The following is a 19,152-nucleotide window of genomic DNA, read 5'->3' as shown; positions in this document are numbered from 1 at the left end:
GGGTTAAGCCTGGCTCACACTCTAGCCCTTAGGTAGGGATGTCCAGACAACCATTCCACCGCAACGTGACCTCAGTCCTTGCAAGGGGTTACTGAGAATGTAAAGATGTGAATATGGTTGCTTACATAACTAATTTGTTTTCAAGCCCAGTTAGTCAACAGATCTCTGCTCTGGTTTGGGCTTAGTAGTAGATAATCCCATGCGTTGCACCACACACTGTGACGTTGTTACAGAGCCCCTACGCCCTTGCCTTGACACACAGATTTCCCGGCAAGAGTAATCATCCTAGAAGTTGAGAAACAAATACAGGCTTTTTCCTACACTTGATGACACCTCTTCATCTCTATATTCCCATTACTTTCTGCAGCCCCTATTGCTGTACCCAGGATAGAAGTCATGAGCACAGAGAGACCCTTTGTAACAATAAAGCACTTGGGTACTCTCCAATTTCAAAGGGCTTTCATCTACTAAGGAATCAGCATGATATAGTGGATTTGAACTCTTGACTATGCTATTTGAGTTTGGAAAACTTCCACATCCTGTATGCAAAATGGGATTAGTTATAACTGCTTTGAGCTTCTGTTGAAATAATGGCCAATGTAATTGATGTTCCTAGGGGTCCCTGGCACATGAAAGGCACTCAGAAAATGGCTACTGTTACCACATACTATTTCTAGAGAGATCAGAAAACACTCAGGACACCAGGCAAATTTTAATGTCAGATAAATAATTTTTCAGTATATTGCATGGGGCATATATTGACTTTATTTTTATTTGCTAAATGTAACAACTCTAATTATTTAATTTGATCTTTAGGACAATCATTGAAGTGGCTATTGTTCACATTTACAGGTGAGGAAACAGACTCAGAACAAGTAAATGATGTGAAATAATCATCAACATGTTAAGCAGTAGAACCTGTTCTATTTAACACAGGTTTGGGATCTGTTGGTTGGTTTGTTTTTTCTCAGAAAGGATGCTCTTTCGTGTCTATACTTTCCTCTCTCTGTACCTTCATCTCACCCCCAAGGTGCTTCCCACAGCCACCTAAACATAGTTGCGCCAGGCATGGACTGTTGGCATGAACAGAGAACAAGGAGTGGCATGGGATTGCTATGCTACCCTGGAGTACACCCCAAAAAAGAAGAACTGCCTTTAAACACAAGAGTTGAGATGAGGTCGATTAAAAAGAAAGATAGGTGCTAAGTCTGCTATTACTCAATAGTAATAGAGCACTGCTGACGTGCAGGCAGTATCTGGGAAGAGTCTACTGTGTATTCCAAGCAGTGAGCTTGCTCAGGGTATATGTGAAGTCGGGGGTCAGGAAGATACCACAGGCAAACCATGAAGATACTCAAGATCAGGAACGAGAAATTTTTGTGTCTTATCTGCCTATTCCCCACCTGCCTCATTTTCGCTGTGCCTTGTTCCTCATAGATTATCATCATCTTCATCAAAGAGTGACTGAAGGAGATAACGTTCAAATGACGTATTGATGTTAGCAAATCATTACAGCTGAGGTTCAGGGTGTCTGTGAGATTGCACTGAGCCAGGTCAGAGTTACAATCGGCATCAGGAGCTGGCCTTACCAGTAATGTATCAGAGGGGATGGGAGAAGAACTTTAAAATCACCTTTAATTATCATCTCTTGGGGACAAGCCAACTTAAAAACATCCTCCATAGACCAGAGATCAAGGAGGATGAATCTCCTGATTCCCATTGTAAGGAAGCTCCAGAAGAAATGGGGTCTCCAGAAAGTATCCTGCCCTGTTTTTTTTTAAGGTCTCTTCAGAAGAACTCTGATTTCTTATTCCTGCCAGCACACCAATTTTTTTTTCTATTGTAACTATATACTTAGAAAAAAAATTTAACACACTAGCACTTATATATGATATTATCTCAAGTGGCTAAACAGGAACTTGCCTGTGGAGAGAAGGGAGTCCTGTGGGCCTTTAAATTACCACAGAGCCCAGGAAGCTGACACTTCTTTTTCTAGAGTGTGTTTTGCTGCCCTTTTCACAACTACTCCCATGGTGCCTTTTTACTGTGCAGTGGTCCTCATTTCTGCCTATTTTAGCTTTTATTTCCATCAAATTTACTTGCAGTGGTGGAGAGGCTGAACTTGGGGTATTATTTTTAATCTGCATGAAAATTCCTTTCCCCCTTTCCATATTTATCAGAGGCTGATTTGGCATCTCCAAGAAGGAAATCACTACACAGTGTAGAAAATGCTTACAGCAGCCCGAAGAGTGACAGACTGACTGGGCCAAAAAAACGTCTGCTTAATGGCAACACCTGTTATCTCAGCTCATTTCTACACACCTAGCCTGGAAATACCTGCCATGAAATGTCAATTGTTTACTCTGTAATAAATCTGCAAATTGCTTAGCTCAGGGACCAGAGTCTCCTTAAAGTAGCATTTCTCAAATTGTGAGCCGTGGACCACCTGCAACAGACTCACCTGAGGTCCTTATTGGAAAGGCCAATTTCTGGGCCCTACTGCAGACCTATTTCTGAATCAAAATCTGTAATTGACAACAATGAGTCTTTAAAACCTTGCCTTAGAGAATGTATCAATGTGACCAGAATTGAACTTTATGACTTATTTCCTCAATTGATCAGCTAGTATGGCGTGGGCTAATAACTGCCCATGACTTCATCACTTCCCTGCATCCTCTCTGGCCCACGCACCTGGGTCAAGGATGGATGAGGGAGCTGCATACTTGACAGCATCTGAGAGGAACACTGGGCAGCACTGAGGACCCAGGCTGGGTGAGTCCAGCAGTCTGTGCACCAACCAATCTGCGTGGTACCGTGGCTTCTCTATAACAGGTTCAATACCTGTGGGACCCTCAGACTGAGGCAGCCTCCACATGCTTTACATCTGCAGAGAGAGACAAAAAGGCATAATTCCACACACACAGACACAAACAAGAATGACAGAAAATTATTTAAAAAGTAACTTAAACATGAATATATATGCTAATACATTGCAACTACAAATCGAACATCCTGTGGTTTTTCTATTAACTTTCAATCCCTCCTCATTGGGAATCAGTAAAATCATTAGCCAGACACAGTTCAAGGAATTATCCTTTTCCTGGTCTGGTCTGGACTTTTTTCTTCCACTGGCACCCGGTACCCGGCTCGTCTTCTGTTTCAGGCTGGCCTTGTTGGAATGGTCATTTCCTCATTATATGACACAATGCCAGCAGCCCAGCATTTCCAGGCTTCCTATAACAGCTCAATACACTGAAACTGCTCAAATGAATTTCTGCTCTGTCTCACTCTCTAATTACACAGAATTAAAGTGGTTCCCTTGGTGTCCGGATCTCTCTGAAAAAGCCTGTCCTCAGAGGAAAATGCATAGTTTGCAGTCTGCCCCGCAGCTCTGAGCCTCCTGTGGGTTGCCTGTCACTGGCTCAGGAGGGCCGCATGTCTCCTAGTCCGGCAGGTGAGAAGACCTTTGAACTGAGCTCCCCTCCGTTCCCTTGGAAATATTCCCTATCTGCACAGAAACCCTTGCATTGTATCATATTTCTTGTGACCTACACTCTCAAAGTCACCGGAGGTGCTCCTGCTTCTAGCCATGTGGGCTGTCCTGCGGGGCCTGCATGACCCTCCCAGCCTGTCTGCAGGTGGGAGATAAAGTGACCTCTCCCTCCACAGGGGCGTGGCCTTTCTGCAGAGCTCCCCAATGGGGACATAGGAGTTGGAGAAGCAGGAGTTCATGGGAAGCTTCTTTGTCTAGTGGATGTTCTGCCTTCCTGGAGCAGCCCAGGAGCTGAGGCATAGGTTCATCCCTTACCTGCAGAGAAGATCCTGCTCCTGTTTGCTATGTGGAAAGAACTCATAGTCCCAGGTATTAGTAATAGGAAATCTGGATGCCAAGGAAGAGGCGAAAGTGTTGGAGGTGCCTTCCCCCACCTCTTGAGAATGAGGGCAGTTAAGTGACCCCACAGGTCCAAATGGAAATAATCATGTGGGTGGGGAGAACTAAAATTATCATCAAAAATTAAGCCATTGTTGTAATCAGGTAATAAAAATAACACAATGAGTACAAACACAGACTCTGACTGGGTACGTTATTAGTATTGATGGGTTTATAATGAAGTCCTGCAAGGCAGGAAGTTGAATTTTAAGCTGTTCTTGGATTTTGTTCAAATTCCATTTTCAAAAGGATAACGTGCTAGCTATAATTTTTTAAATTACTCCAGAAAACTAGCCTTTCTAAATAACGGTCTATTCCTTAAGGAAAGCATTTTATAATAAAAGGCAATAAAGATCTATAATTGCATGAAATGAGAATTTTCTAGTCAATTTGGGCAGAAAAACTGAATCAAGTCAGAAAATCTGTGCTGCAAATCTTTGATTTTCCAACTAAATAAAGCAGCAGTAGAGATGTCTACACTTTTTGGGTTTTTGTTTTTTTTTTTTTTTTCTTTTTACTGGAATTATTTTAATGATACACGTAGAGACCTGAATTATCAAAACAGAAACTTAATTTACTAGAATAACCTTCCTCATGGGAAGAGCAAAAGTATTCTCCCTATGATTTTTTTTAAAATGAATTTAACTGCAGAAATCTGACTTCCTTTAAGCAGAAAACAAAGACATATGTTAGAGAGACAATGGATCCGAGATATTCATTTATTCACTTGATAGATATTTATTTGACCAGGAGCTGAACTAGCCAACACATGCAAAGGATATTCCTTTTCTTTAGTCTTTTGAGTCAAGCACCCATACGTGCTAGCAGAAACATTTCCAGAGATGAAAATGTTTATAAAGTAAAATTAAATTTCCCTCCCATCTCATCCCAAATGGGTGTTAATAACACTTTGTTAATCCCACTAACAATTTCAAGTGATTTCTTTTATATTTCTTTTGTTTAAATAATCATATGCATCTACATTTATCATTTATATGTATATCATGTATATGATATGTATATGAATATCATTTATACTATACATATTATAAACTATAGTATGTATATATACATTTATTCTGTAACTTTTCTCACTTTATTATATATTCATATAAGTCTAAGACAAGATACAGAAATATATCTCATTATTTTACTTGGTAAAATACTTTTACTTGACTACACGGTATTCTGTAGACTTAAATTCCATTGTTTAAAAAACTTAATCACTACCTTGTTGATAGACCTTCGATTTTTCTCTAGTTTATGTAAATAAGAAAATTGCCATAGTAAACATTCTTTAGCATATATATTTATATGCAAATAATTTTTTCTGTTGAATATATTCTCCAAAGTGTACATTGCTATGGTAAAGATAGATGCATTTTCAATTTTAATAAAAATGACAGATAACTTTTGTACAAATTATGGCAATTTACAATCATGCCGACAATGCATGTGAGTTCCTCATAACCTAGCGAGCACTTTATATTATCATTTTTAATTTTAGACTCTAACAGTTAGACATGGTAGCATATTTTTATTTTGATTTGTATTTCCCAGATGACAGAGGTTCATACACTCATCAGACATTGCCCTTTCTCTTCTGTGGACTGCCTGTTGTTATCTTCAGGCCATTTTTCTATTGGATCGTTTTTAAGTTGCCTGCACATTTGCTAGAAGCTCTTTGAAATATAATGCTTTACTAAGTTTATTGCAAACATTTTTTCCCGGTTTATTTGATTGTTTGACTTTTGATTTTTTTAATGTCTTCCTTTGCCATACTGAAGCTTTTAACTTCCATGTAAGAAATTCTGTCCAATTTTATTATTTACTCTCTTTTCTAAGAAGTTTACCCCCGTACAGCCTCCACCCCCAAAGATACACAGATATTCTCTGCCTTTTGTCTCCTTTACAGCTGTAGGTTCCTATGACGTCTTTTGTAACCAGCCTGTGGCTATTTTTTCCCCCAAACCCCTTTCTATGTGCTCCTACATTCTCTCTTCCTATGTTTCATTCTTTTAAGTCGCACTGGATCTTGTGTGGGGGAGGGGTTGGGTTTTTTGTTTGTTTTTGTTTTTTTTTTTGTTCGCAGACTTTATGTGGTCTGTCGAAGAAGAAAACAAAATGGGGACATTATTAGCAGGGCACTTTCATTTTATACAAGCACTAGAGAAAGAATGTACATCGTGCAGGAAGGGCAAATACATGACACAGGGCCCCATCACTTATCACCTCTGCCACACACACCTGCTCCCACATGTTGAAAGTTTATAGCATTCCCGTACACCATGGGCATGGCCTTTCTATCCTGCCCAATAAAGCACCAGTAGCAGATGGCATTTCTCAAAGATGGCCACAACTATATCTCCCATCCCACGTGCTTTCTAGAACCTTGTTGCCTGCCCCCATCAAGAGGTGGAGTCTAATTTCCCTCCTCTCAAGTCTGGGCAGGTTTGTGGCTCACTTGTAATCAACAAGAACATAGCAGAAGCAATTCTGCTGGTCTTCCAAGGTTAAGTCGTGAAAGATGATGCAGCTTCTGCCTTCTTTACTGAAATACTCACTCATGAAGGTGCAACACGTGTCCTTGAAGTCTTCAGCCATTCAATTACCCTGAGATCACCATGCTGTGAGGAAGCCTTGCAGAGAGACCACATTTATATAAAGAGAAAGAGAAACATGCTCTGTCAGTCTCCCAGCCGGGGTGCACATAGGTATGTTACCATACAAAAAGCTAACACTGTAAACTTAACCACTGAGGCCATGTTAACTGTCATACAGCTGAGAGCCAGCCTCACCTCCATGCTGCCTTCTTTTCCTCCCCATTTACACCTGGATGCAATTCTTACTGCCTTTCTCTCTCTTCTCACAGGGCTTATTTCAATTCACATCATTTGAAGACAGGACATTGCTTCTTGCCTTCTGTCATATTCTTTCTAGCAATGTTTATGTTGCCACCTTGAGACAGGAAGGAAGGGAGCAGGAAATGGCCATTAGAGGAATGACACAGCAATTAGCACCAAGATGGTGGAGAATTCAACTCCCAGTAGATCTCGAGGCCCAAGATGGCGGGAGATCTGACTTCCAGTAGACTTTGAGCTTTATTATACGCTTGTTGTAATATATTAGCATGGTAAATGGCACCCCCACAGGCACCATGACAGTTCCAAGGCTGGCCATAAAAGGTCAAAAAGAGAGCAGTGGCACAGTTCCTGGAAATCTCAGCCCCGTCCCCAAAATAGTTGAAATAACCCTATAACTTGTTAGCATATGAAGATACCGAGCCCATGAAAACTAACAGCTCTGTACCTAATGGTCACTTTCTCTCTTGCCTTCTGAGGCGGCCCACACTCTGTCTATGGAGTGTGTATCTACTTTTACTTTAAACTAAACACCCAACCCCACACCTCGAGGAGGTCTTTTTTCTTGCCTTCTGTGGTGGCCCGCACTCTGTCTCTGAAGTGTGTAAATCTACTTTTGCTTTAACCACCCCCACGCCTCGTGGCCTCCCTGGCCTTCTGGAATGGCCTACACTCAGTCTGTGGAGTGTGTAGCTCTCTGAATAAATTTACTTTTCCTCAATTATGGCTTGCTCTTGAATTCTTTCCTGTGCGAGGCCAAGGACCCTCACTTGGCGGGGCACATCCCAGGGGCTAGACCAAGACCTGGGACATGGCCCTCCTCTCGAACTCCATTTTCCTGTACAGTCTCTCCATCCCTCTTTCTTACCTTCTGTCATTTCTTCCAAGCAATGTTTATTGTTGTTCTTTTGATTTCTTCTCAAGGAATTCAGGAAGTAAAACAGGCAAAGGCTGGACACAGGCAGGAACTCGGGAGGGATGGATGGCAAAGGCCCTTGTCCTTCTTGATTTGGAGAAGAGACGGTGACTCATTGAATGGGTTCACTGACCTCTCCCTTCAGTAACTGCTGTGTGCTGCTTCCATGTCTGCTACACATTCCAGAAGGCCAAGTTAGAAAAACACTATTGGTTTTCCTGCTGTCATTGTCCTATTGTCACCATAGCGACAGATGTTATGTGATATCAGCTGCTTTATTGTGAAAACAATGTAGATTGAAAACTGGCCTTGGGGAAGTTGCAAAGAACAGGAGATTCAATTCTGATATATCATCTTGTGGATTTTCTTTTCTATGTTAGCTTTTCTTTTATATATACTTTATTGCAAGACAATAATATAAAATAAAAAGTCAAAGGGTCATCTTTTGAATTTTTTCAGTGGTTACTCAATTCAACAGTGTAAGAACAGGTCTTGATGGGAGCCTTGAAAACAAAATTAAGTATGTGCCAATCCAAAGAAGTTCAAAGCAGCCAAAGAAACCATATTGGTCAATGTGCTGTGTACTGAACATTAGCTGGGGTAATTTTATTCTTCTGAACATTAAATTCTATTTCTGGACCAAAGTTAGGAATGAAAACACAGACATTTGGAATCTGACACCATCCCATTAACTAGTTAGAGCCCTGATTCGTCATAAATGAGACCGTTCAGAATCCAAATGGCTGCCAATAAATCAAACTAAATAATGGCACAATCAGCCTTCTAATCCCCAAAAGATACATACATATCCAGACGAGAATAATACAATGAGGTGAGAAGAAAGGAATAAAAAATCTGTGTTATCATCACCAATTAGTGCCAACAGTGAATTCAGGAGGCCTGTTACCTGTTCCTGCAAGCGGCCGGGTGTGTCATTCATTGAATAAGCCATCAAGTTCAGGGGGACTTTGGATGAGATTTGATTTCGAAGACACACAAAAAATTCCTGGTCTTTTGTATGAGATTATCCAGGAAGGAATCAGGAATGAGACAAAAAAAAGTTTATACCATCTGGAAACCCTAGAAATTAGAATAAAATAATTCGATGGTAGGTAGACATAAGTGTAGTTTCATTTTTTAATCATGTTGTTTCAACCACCAATTGAAATATAGGTATATTGCAAAGACAAATTTGTGAACTTCTTTAAAAAGGCATGAGTATCCAGTTGAGTACTCATACCATCTATTTCCTTGATGCTAAGTATCAACATATATGGTAATTCTAGAGACAAATTTTTAATCAGAAATCAGAAAATTGTGAAAACCATAGAATGAGATCTAATGAATCTTAAGGAAAGGTATGACTACATTTATATATTTATGATTTTAAATCTGACTAAGGAGGCTTTCTGGGACTGTAAGGCATTGGTACCAAAACCCCCAAAACCTGGATTCAAATCTTGAATCTGCTTCTTACTAGCTATGTGATTCAGATAAATTCCTTAACCTCTAAACTTCAGTTTCTTTATCTTATCAACTGGAAAAAAAATGCACAGCCTAAAAGTTGAGAATTATGTTTTATTCGGTGGATTTTCTGAGGACTTCAAGCCCAGGAGACTGCTTCTCAGATAGCTCTGAGGGACTGCACTGAAGATGTAAGGGTGGAGCCAGGACACAGGAATTTTTGCAACAAAGACCAAGTAGTCAGAATATTAAAGGATTACTGCTAATTAAAGAAAACCAGATATCTCAAGTTAAGGAATTTAGCGCTTTTCTATGTATGGGAAGATGCAAGACTCTGGGCTCACTGAAATCATTCCTTCGATATGCACCTTAGCTGTCTAGGACCAGTATCCTGTACTTTCCCATCCTGAGTCCCTTGTGGCGCACTGTTGGGGGTTGTGCAGTGGCTGAGGGCTTGGCAGCTGGCAGCCCATTTGTCTCCATCCTGAGTTCCCTCAGGGCTCACCTTCAGGGCAGCTGTAGGGCTGGATGGCTGCAACATCCTTTGTTCACTAATACGGCAGGCAACATTTTTCATTCACAATCTATAATATCCACTTCACAAAGCATTATGAGGATTAAATGAGAGAATGCAGGAAAAGAGTTTTTCAACTCCTGGGACACAGAACTGTTCTTTTAACACTTTTATCATAGTATAATTCCTGTTACAGTAAACTACACTATTGTACACTATTTCAGGTGTACAATTCAATGAATTTTGATAGATGTGTACACCAATGAAGCCACCACTACAATCAAGATAGCTAACATTTCCATCACTCCCCAAGAGATGCAACTTTCAAACTCCTGATTTATCCCTCCCACCCCCTTTACCCTCTGATAAGTATAATTTTGTCCTCTGTTTGTGAGTCTGTTTCTGTTTTGTAGATAAGTTCATTTGTGTCCTTTTTTTTAGATTCCACATATAAGCAATATCATGTGGTAGTTTTCCTTCTCTTCACAGAATTATTATTATTACTATGACTGGCATTCAGCTGTACAGTCCACCTGACAAATTTAACAATCTTTTTCACAATTTAGCAGTTTATAACCAATAATTAATGTACATTTTAAAGCTAACTTTGTTAGTGTTGGTTTTTAACTAGTATAAAAGATATATTCATGGGGCTTCACATTCACACTGATGCCAAGCCAAGCTTGAAATCTATATATTTCATCATCCAGTATTTCTGACCAGGTTTAGAAGTTGTCATAGAAAATACTTAAATCTGAAAAGAATTTCCCTAGAGAGTGTGCAGTAATCTGCAATATCATAATAAAATAGCCTAAGAAGCAAAGAGAAGAAAGGAAATCCCAAAATAAGCCCATGTGCATAAAATACTTATTTCCATGATAAATGTTAGACCTACATTTGCAGTATCACATGAAAAGAATATAAATGTCGACTTATTTGGAAACCAAGTTGCCTAGGATTTAGATCAACAAGTTAATGTCATCGGTAAATGCTCCTTCAGCAATCTCAGGCAGAAGAAGAGTAATTGGGAAATAGTGAAGTATTATACAATTATATTACATTTCTTTAATCAAGCGGAATTGACAGATAACTATTTATCCCTGAAACTGGTTTCTGAGAAATGAGAAGAACACTGGGAACATGCAGAAAAGTCAAATTCGCTTTGGTTAAGAGCGTTTCAAAAGGCAGGGTACCTCTATTCAGAAAGCTCGGGCACTTCTACCCTGAGCCTCGCTATTTCAGAAACACAACCTGCAGTATCTGAAGTAATACTGAAAGCGAGCAGGACCCTGCAAGGCCCTCCAGGGTAACAAGGTCCCTCTGTGTTCCCTGCTTCTTGTTTGTAGAAAATGGCTTTAGTCTCCTAGGCATTCTGTGAATTCCAAAAAAGCCAAGTCAAGCAGTTATTAATTAGGGAAGTGAAGGAATGCAGAAATAAAGGAAAAGCAGTTTGAGCAAGAAAAGTAATGACAATAGTTCAGCAATAAAACAGAATCCTAGTTTCTTCTCAAAGCATATACATAGCACTCTGACAACTTGTCTTCAAGTTGTTCTGCAGGAACAAAGACCCCTACCCAGATGGAGGATGGTGACTACATGACTCCAGACTGATTGGAACCAGAAGGTTGATGATTGAGATTCCTGAAACACCATCCTGTTAACTCATCACCAACCAATCAGAAGAAAGTCATGCACCCTGCAGCCCTCATCCCGGATGTTGCCTTTAAAAACGCTTCCCTGAAAGCCATCGGGGAGTTTGGATCTTTTGAGCATGAGCTGCCTGTTCTCCTTGCTGGGTCCTGCAATAAACACTGTACTTCCCTTCACTACAACCCAGTGTCAATAACTTGGCTTTGCTGCTTGGCAGGGGAGTGGATCAAAGTTCAATTTGGTAACAACATGATTTGGAAACAATGGATCTCAGACCTTTTAACTATTACTGCTTTCTACTGAGTTCCCTGAATGTCCTCCAGATCAAACCTTCCACTCACAAGAAAACACCTTTGGTATTTTCTTCTGACTGTCACATCAGATCTTAAAAGGCTGCAGAGAAGACATTTGGGGAAGAGCCTGGAGATGATGGTCTGTCTCTGGTTCTTGTTACTCAAGATGCTTCACTGCCTCCACAGGTCACTGTGTGGGGACACTTCTTCCCCTGCTGGCACTGACCTAGAGTGCCATTCTGTGACTCCCCAGGACTCTTGACCACACCCTCTCAGCCACAGTCCTCGTCTCCACCTCCCCAGCCAGAAAAGGACCATTTAGCTTCCATTTACCACTTCACACTTGTTTTCTCTGTGTCCAGAAGGGCAGTGAAGTGTAAGGCAACCATGAAATTAAGTAATTGTCCGGCTGTCTAGGGTTAAGTTAAATCTGATGTCTGATGGAGAAGAAAACATACTCAAGGCACTTGTTTTGAAATAAGCCATCTCTGTTTCTCATCTCATCTCACTTCTCTCACAGAGGCAAATCCTGCTCTTACCTAATCCAGGACAAATAATTCTGTTTCCAACACTCTTAGGGTACAAACTCATTATATATAATCCCAAGTGCTACCCCTATCCAAGTGCTGGGCTGGAACACTGGGCTGGTCTTAGTAAGGGAAGTGAGAAATGATGCATCAGGCACATTCCTGAGAATGCTGAACTTCAAGGAAAATGGATTTCCTCAAAAAATAAAATAAAATCAGGCAGAGAATCTCAGGAAAAATCATACTGTGCCCCCTTTCTTCAGTTAAAATGGTTTCATGGGAATTTAGGTATGCAGAGTACTTGCAACTGGAGTTCGAAAAAGTATGAATTGTACAGCTTAATGCATGTTTATTCACTGACCCAATCTGTTCATTGTATTAAAGCTACACTCAGGTGTCCTAAAACTGTATTTTATAGTTGGTGGAAAACTCAATCCTTTAAATTCCCTTTGTCATTGAAGCCTTACTCTAGACTCAGTTTTAATTTCTGACCAGACCTGTCTTTTTGTCTTGAAAGATTTCAATTAGAAATAAATCCTTAGTATTTCAGACTGGAGGTCTGACCCTTTGGCCTAAGAGGATATTCTTTTTTTCAATCTTTTTTTTTTTATTGAAATATAGTCAGCTTACAGTGTATCAATTTCTGGTGTACAGCATAATGTTTCAGTCATACATATGCATACATATATTTGTTTTCATATTCTTTTTCATTATAGGTTGCTATAAGGTATTGAATACAGTTCCCTGTGTTATACAGTAGAAATTTGTTATCTATTTTATATAGTAGTTAGTATCTGCAAATCTCAAACTCCCAATTTATCCCTTCCCACCCCATTTCCTCCCTGGTAACCATGTTTGTTTTCTATGTCTATGAGTCTGTTTCTGTTTAGTAAATAAGTTCATTTGTGTCTTTTCTTCAGATTCCACATATAAGTGTTATCATATGGTATTTTTCTTTCTCTTTCTGGCTTATTTCACTTAGAATGACTATCTCCAGGTCCATCCATGTTGCAGCAAGTGGCATTTTATTCTTTTTTGTGGCTGAGTAGTATTCCATTATATATATGGAAGAATTAAAAAATCTCCTAGTAAGTTCCCCAGCCTTGAGGCTTCCAGATTCCACAAGGCCCTTCCAGTTTTATGTTCATGAGAGAGGAGGAATAGCCTTAGGGGTCCTCACCCAATGGCTGGGTCCTACCCAACAGCCTATGGGATACAAGCCCATGGGATGTATGTATGTGTATATATATACACACACACACACACACATACATACATATATATACATATATATGTATACATATACACATACATATATATTCACACACATATACATACATACATACACACGCACACACACACCTGTATATATACCACATCTTTATCCAGCCATCTGTCAATAGACATTTAAGTTGTTTCCATGTCTTGGCTATTGTAAATAGTGCTGCTATGAACATGGGGTGCATGTATCTTTTCAAATCAGAGTTTTCTTCATCTTTTCCGGATATATGCCCAGGAGTGGGATTGCTGGATCATATGGTAAGTCTATTTTAGTTTTTTAACTCCACAGTGGCTGCACAAAACTACATTCCCACTAACTATGTAGGGGGGTTCTCTTTTCTCCACACCCTCTCCAGCATTTATTATTTGTGGACCTTTTATTGAAGGCCATTCTGACTAGTGTGAGGTAATACCTCATTGTAGTTTTGACTTGCATTTCTCTGATAGTGATATTGAGCTTTTTTTTCATGTGCCCATTGGCCACTTGTATGTCTTCATAAAAGAGGATATTCTTGAGCAAATTTGCAAGAAAACCTTTTTCACAACACCCTAAACCTGTGCCAAAGTGGTCTGGCTCAGAGGGAAAAAGGTCTGGTAAACATCCCCCAGCATCTGGAGATTTGAGCATAGAGGTTAATGACTTTGGTGACCCTTTGGTTGTTGTTCACCTTAATGGTTATGAAAGCGTGGAACATGTTTAAGAACTCAAAACAGCTAAGTGCTTTCAGCGGAAATTCAGTAAACACAAAAAGAAGAATAACACTCAGTTCCTGGAACAGCATAACAGGGATTTCCCCCCCCCTCCCAAACACAGGTCTGACATCAGGTTAGCAGTTTGGTGAGATGGGAGCAGAGCTCCCTGGATTCTCTGAGTTGTCAGCCAGTCCCTGCTCACCTTCTCCTCTTCTCTCTGCCTGGCCCCCACCTCCCTGGGGAATCCCAGAGACTGGGGCAAAGGCTGCCTAATCTACCATCGGGCTCTTAGGCTTGTTCATGTTCAACCTTGAGTATATCAACAAGTTTACACTAGTTAACATATACATATTTCTCTCTCAACTTGAGATCACTCTGGGCCTAAATGGAAAGCTGTGAGGTATTCAAGACAAAGCGTCCATGCTTTCACTCTATTAGAAATTCTTCAGTAGCAAGAAGACCATGCATTTAACTTCTTTCTGGAAGCACTGGATTCTCCTCCCTGCATCTCTCCCACCCCCTCCTCCGAGTCCCTTGAGCCCTAAATAGATTTCCAGCAACCCACTCTTTGTCTGGATTTAGTGACATCTCTCATTAAATATTAAAGTGAATATTCATAAAGCACTGAAAGTTTGTAAAACTAGTAGTAGTGACAGCAGCATTATAGAACTTGTTCTCACAGTTAACTCTAAGAAATTGCAAGTCTAAAGAACTGACATTTTTCTGGGTGTAACTGAATCACTTTGCTGTACACCTGAAACTAACATTGTCAATCAACTACACTTCAATAAAAAAAATTTTTTAAAAGAATTTACATTTTTCATGCTTTGAAAATAGACTTAAGTTTTCAGCGAATAAGATAAAGGGACCTGCCATTTTACATGTACTTCAAAACATATATTTACTAAAAATATTTTTAAATTCACTTAGCTTTCTTTTTTATTTAATTTCAAGAAATAAATTTTAACTTTCTTTATAAAAATAGATTATAGCTGTATGAAGGAAATGACACTGCTGAAATTTAGGTGTTTTCTGGGTTATTTATTTGCACAAGGCCATAGTCAGGTGTTCATAATAAAGATTGTGAATATTTTCCACGCAGAAATTAGCATTGTTATGCTTTATGACATAAAAATGTGTGGCCTTTAATTGGCCATTTATGTTTTGTAGAGCATCCAGATTTGTTTTGTGGGGAGAAAAAAAAAAAAGAAAGAAGAAGGAAGGAGGAAGGGAGAGAGGGTAGGAAAGAATTTGTTTCCATCTGCAAATAATCCCGTTGCCCTCTCTTTACACCATGCAGAACTGGACGGCCATCCAGCATGTTAGTTAGATTAGTTTGGGAATAACTTAAGTGTTGTCAACTCTACTCGGTTGATTCTCAAGTCATACAATCTGCCTTTAATATATAATGCAGCAAATTATTCCCAACTCTGAGTTCTTTTTTCTCAAAATTTTTGTTAAGACTTTTTCATCAGTTCCTCCTTTTTTATTACGTGTATGAGTCACTCTTGTTGAGCGTCATCAGGGAAAAACAGGATCTGAAAAATGAAAGTGGGTATTCTCATATTCTGTTGAAGTATAAACTGGTACAAAATTTCTGGAGGGCAACTGGGCAGTGTCTACAAAAATCTTCCATAATTTTGACCCAGAAATAGCACTTGTACTGTTATAATTCAAAAAAAATACAAAAGTTTAGCCACAAAATATTTAATATAGAATTTTTCCCTAAAGGAATAATTGTGGAAGCATCCTCAATATCCTACCACAGGGGAACACATTGAATAAATTGACTCTAATCCACACAACAGGGTAATATACAATCATTAAAAAGTTATAATGCAAGTGCTTAGTGTTGGAGTATGATTTTCAAAAGGTTTAAAAAAAGTGAACTTGTCAAAGGTTTTATCTAACTCATTCTTTAATGAGGGAAGAGTAAGATGTTAAAACTGGTCCAAAGGGCATTTGAGAAAGTAGGCATTTATGGAGAAATTTAATAAACAAAGGTTCAGATAAAAGATGGATTAGAAGCAAAATTGGTTAATGTCCAAGAGGACAATAAACCATAACCTTTGGGATTATCACTACTCCCCCCCGCCACACACACTCTCTAGTCCACCAACCCAACAGGAATTATTTACAACTCAACACAAATCTACAAGTTATCCTCTGCCTATACAAAGTTGTAAAACAGTCTATCCACGTAATGGAAAATCAAACTTGCAAGCCCAACAATACTCTGGAAAGACACCCACTTTTCTCTTTTACCTATTTCTAAGTTTCAGATGATCTTTCTGGTACTACATTGTAGGGTTGGCATGAGAATTGCGTGTGTTAATACAAAAAAAAGCACATAGAAAAGTGTCTGGTACAACATAATCATTAGCTATCATCATCATCATCATCATCACAGCTGTACTTGTGGACTTTTGTTCATTCACTAAAAATCATTTACTTGTAGAAGGAAAGGAGACAAAGTGAATGACAGAGTAGACGTTTTCTAATGAAACTATACGTGATTTATTGGAAGTTGAGAAAAAAAATCATCACAGGACTAAGCTTTTTCTAAGAGATGGTGTTCAAACATTCTTAAGAAGTGCTGTTTCACTCTATTTGCCTTTAGAACATCGTGGGCTTGGGAGGTGGGAATCAACAAGTTCTAGTGGCAACATTTGAAAGGTCTTGAACATTTGGACCAAGAATGAGACAAACTAGGCTGTGGGAGGCAGGGAGGGGGAGAGCTTTCTAGAACGCATGTTATCAGCAGTAGAGCAAATGAATGTGAAAGCAGCTCAATGGGGGATGATGAATAATTTTCTCTAGTTAGAAATGGCAAATGGAAATTAATTTTATGATGCCCATAATTACTCTTTTAAGATTTATAAAACATTACTTTCACTTGCTTTATTTAACATGCTGCCCCATTTATGTTGTTTTAATAACCTTACAGCATATTGTAACAGCTTTAGTGGTTTCACTTGCATTCTCAATTTCTTCAACTCTGTTTTCCTATAAGGTCTTAGGTTCGTCAGTCATGAATTCTTTTATCACAATGATTCCAACAAACGTCACAGTTTGGCAAGTCTCATTTGTACTTCAGAGTCTGTGCAAGAAGAGATCATAGCCTTAAAATCTGTTTCCCAATTTCAACGATAAGCATTAGTTACAAAAAAATCATGGAGAGTTGGCTAAAAGTTAGGAATGCTATTTACTCCAATTGCTCTTATGTTAGCAAAATACACTCCTAAGAATCTGATCAGAGTTTTGGACCTGCTCCCTGGAATAAATGCACAGCTGCCCATCTGTACAACATTTTGTATATGATTCCAGGAGAGCTATTGAGCCACTGAAACCCTTCTGTGGATCAGTGAGCTTATATTAAGAGCTGCTGTTTTAATTTTGTTTGTTTAGCCTTTTATTATAAAGAATTTCACACATCCACAAGAGTAGAAAAGAATAGACAGAATAGTATAATGAACCTTCTTGTGCACATCACCCAACCTCAACAACCATTTGTCCCAGGCCAATTCTGTGCTGCTTCTGTCTTAATCTGTATTTAAATCAAGCTAGACCATCAGGTAACCCTACATCCGAGATACATGATTGGCCCCTTCTCTGCTTTCACCATACGACCGCTGGGCATGAATATAACTTACAAATGCCTTGATGAATACTCGAAGTGACCTTTAGAAAAAATTTGCTTTTGTACTTCTTATAAATTTATGTTGAGGAAGTTATCTACTCTATACCACCTCACTGCTCCCCAGAGCTCATTACTAGGACAGTCTGCACTTTTCTTAAACTACTTCTCTGGTATTATTTTGTGAATGTTATGAAATCTGTCAAGTTTTTTGGTGGGTACTGTAAATGTTGGTTGAATCATGAGTGCCACTTCTTTTTGCATTATATTAAAATTCATTTCTAGGTGTGATTATCCTACCATTTCCTTAAACTTTAAAATTAATTCCTAGAATATTTACGTCAAGTCTTCTGAGTTGCCTATGTGTAAAAATGTGTAAGTGTGTGAGAGTGTCATCCTAAAATAATAAAGTTGAGACTTCCTTCCTAATACATCAATTAATCCAGCTCCATATCATATAATATTGACCTGAAATTCCAGAGTGTTATTAAATAATAATATTGACAAAGGATTACCTGTGTTTTTGATTTTACAGGGAATGTTTTTGGGTTTCACTATTAAATAGGCTCTAGTTGGTTGATTTCACATTGATATGCTTTGTCACATTAAGGAATGCTCTTTCCATTTTTACTTCACAAAGAGGTTGGCTTTATTATATTTAAATAAAAAATGAGGGGATTCTCTCAGATACTTACTTGACCTACTTTGAGATAAACATATTCCATTTTTAATGTATTCATTATGTTATTTCATTAAGGTTTCCAATGTTAGAGTTAACTCCCATTGTATTCCTAGAATAAACCCCATTACACATGGTAGGTTATTATTGTACAAACTACTAAATTCTATTGGATCTTTTCTTTACAATTGTATGTATGTGTGTGATTGGTCTATGGCATTTTATCTGTATCTATTTGATGTTGAGATTGTGTTTATTTTATAAAATGAAGTGATTTTTAATCTTTTTCTCTATTCCAAATTCCCTTCTATAGTATAGGAATTAACTGATCCTTGAAAGTAGAAAGCAGCATATCAATAAATCAATTCAAGTTTAGAATCTTTGGAGGAATATGGATAGCTTTCCCAATTTATTCTGTATTCATGTTTTGTGCATTTTTTAAAAAATCTTAATAAGTGGTTTTACTTTCTAACTTATTTTGGGTTTTGCTAAAATGTAAAGACCTAAACTATGCCCTTAAAATGAGTGAACTTTATAAATTATACTTTAATTTAAAAAGTGAACTGGGGAGGAATAGGAGCATAGAAGGAAAAATCAGGACTCTGTGGATTTCCTAATGCTTAAAAAAATTAAGCCTTTACATTTAAATGTAGTCTAGTGGTTTTTACAGATATTTTATTTTTCTTCTATGATTTTAAGAAGAAAT

General features: G+C 38.6%; 1 long non-coding RNA gene across 1 annotated transcript; it reads right to left on the bottom strand.

The window, feature by feature from the left end:
* Window positions 1-559: 559 nt before the first annotated feature.
* Window positions 560-7,901, bottom strand: LOC116665404. Its single transcript, XR_004322000.1, has 4 exons — window positions 7,661-7,901; window positions 6,730-6,889; window positions 6,496-6,570; window positions 560-2,884 (listed from the first exon to the last, which is right to left on the bottom strand). It is a non-coding gene; the product is annotated as an uncharacterized LOC116665404 (long non-coding RNA).
* Window positions 7,902-19,152: the final 11,251 nt, after the last annotated feature.

Source organism: Camelus ferus, chromosome 8 (genome assembly GCF_009834535.1).
Source record: "Camelus ferus isolate YT-003-E chromosome 8, BCGSAC_Cfer_1.0, whole genome shotgun sequence".
NCBI classification, from domain to species: domain Eukaryota; kingdom Metazoa; phylum Chordata; class Mammalia; order Artiodactyla; family Camelidae; genus Camelus; species Camelus ferus.
Note: the sequence above shows the minus strand (reverse complement) of the source record. Positions and strands in the feature narration are given on the sequence as shown.